Source organism: Sinocyclocheilus rhinocerous, unplaced genomic scaffold (assembly GCF_001515625.1).
Source record: "Sinocyclocheilus rhinocerous isolate Xijiao unplaced genomic scaffold, SAMN03320098_v1.1 scaffold36582, whole genome shotgun sequence".
NCBI lineage: Eukaryota > Metazoa > Chordata > Actinopteri > Cypriniformes > Cyprinidae > Sinocyclocheilus > Sinocyclocheilus rhinocerous.
Window position 1 is genome coordinate 1 of NW_015647772.1, and position 1,634 is coordinate 1,634.

General features: G+C 33.0%; 1 long non-coding RNA gene across 2 annotated transcripts; it reads left to right on the forward strand.

The window, feature by feature from the left end:
* On the forward strand, positions 1-804 carry LOC107709375 (uncharacterized). Of its 2 annotated transcripts, none has more exons than XR_001636489.1 (3): positions 1-25; positions 151-222; positions 333-804. It is a non-coding gene; the product is annotated as an uncharacterized LOC107709375 (long non-coding RNA). The 2 variants fall into 2 exon arrangements; XR_001636490.1 differs by having other exon boundaries at positions 339-804.
* Positions 805-1,634: the final 830 nt, after the last annotated feature.

Below are 1,634 nucleotides of genomic sequence, written 5' to 3' on the forward strand. Positions count from 1 at the left end.
ATCTTGATCACAGTGACAGTCACAGGTGAGAGAAGCTCAGATTTGAGGAAATATTATTTATAAAGCATTTGCACAGCTGAGGTTTATTCATCATGATTTGAACATCACATTGATGCTGAACTGTGCGACTGACCTCTCAATATCCTCTAGAATCAGGTACAGAATCAAAGGACAAACTGAGCTTCACAGATAAAGACAAAACTGAAGACACTGAACAACACAGTAAGTCACACAGGCGTTGAGAGCTTTACAAAATCTTCAAGCAATGAGTTTGATAATGAAAAAAACATTTAAAAAAAAAAGTGCTCTCTTCTCATCTTCCCCTTTTCCAGCTGTAGCAAAATGGATTGTGTCAGTTGTAGTGTGTTTGGTGATTCTGGCTGTGATTGTGATTGTGATTTCTGTCATCATATGGCGACATCAGCACAGAGGTCACACACAGGTTCCAGTACAGGAGAATACAGAGCACAAACACATACTGGAGAAACTGGAGAAATCTAGTAGAATGCAGTAGAATTACCAGAAATCATCATGGATAAAGGTGATCAACGTTATGTTGATTTGCACTGATCGTTCACTCTTAGGCCAGCAGAATATGAATCTGATCCCCACAGCATAACAGAGCAACTAGATCCTCTGATTTTACTGTAATTTATGTATTTCTATGTATGCTTTGAACATCTGTTGAAATATGCATCAATTCTATGTATGTCTGAACTATCATGTTTCTTTCCATTTTAAACATCTTCAGAGTTTTTTCTTGCTGCTGTTGCCTGTTACTATTCTTTGTAAAGCTTTATTAAAACAATATGCAGTGAGACAAATGCAATACAATTTTTATTTCAGTTTTCTTTTTGAAAAGGAAACCGCTGATTTATAAATGTTATGATCACTTTTACAGTAATGTTCTTATTGTTTGTAATGATGTATTTTGATATGGAATTTGATAATATTGTACTTTTGTTATGTTTTTGTCTGTTATTTAACTTAAAATCAAGAACCAACAAATGGACTTTACACTCTTATTGTTCTTTATAAACAGCACCAAATGAATTAATAGGCATTTAGGATTTTAAAAAAAAATCCATAAGTCCTTCTGTCTGTCTGTAAGTACCTCACTGTCAAGGTTTTTATAATCAGATATGTGCAGATGAGAGCAGTCATGTCTTCTGAGTTCAGCTATTTTTGATTTTGCTCTGTTTGTGACTCCATTGAAGGAATATTGCAAATCAAGATCTGTGGCATCCGCAGATCTCTTTAAAAAGATGTTTGTGAATTAAACATGAGACACTGTTCTTCATCATTACAGTATGATACTGACTACAGTCTCTGGCGCATTAATCAATGTTTTAAAGTTTTTTTATATTATTTTTAGATTTATGGTCTTTTTCTTTTCTTAAGAGTTGTATTTCTCTCATGTTTAACATTGCTTTGTTCAGGGTATAAGAGGGACAATTAAGATTTTCTATACAGTATGTAATTCTATTCTACTTTCTGTATGTTTAAAAATATCTTAATACAGTATGTCTATTCTACTTTCTGTATGTTTAAAAATATCTTAATAAATGACTTTGTCTGCTTTAAAAGTGTTGAGAATCTTTCCTTCATCACTGATGTGCTGAAAGACAAAGTAA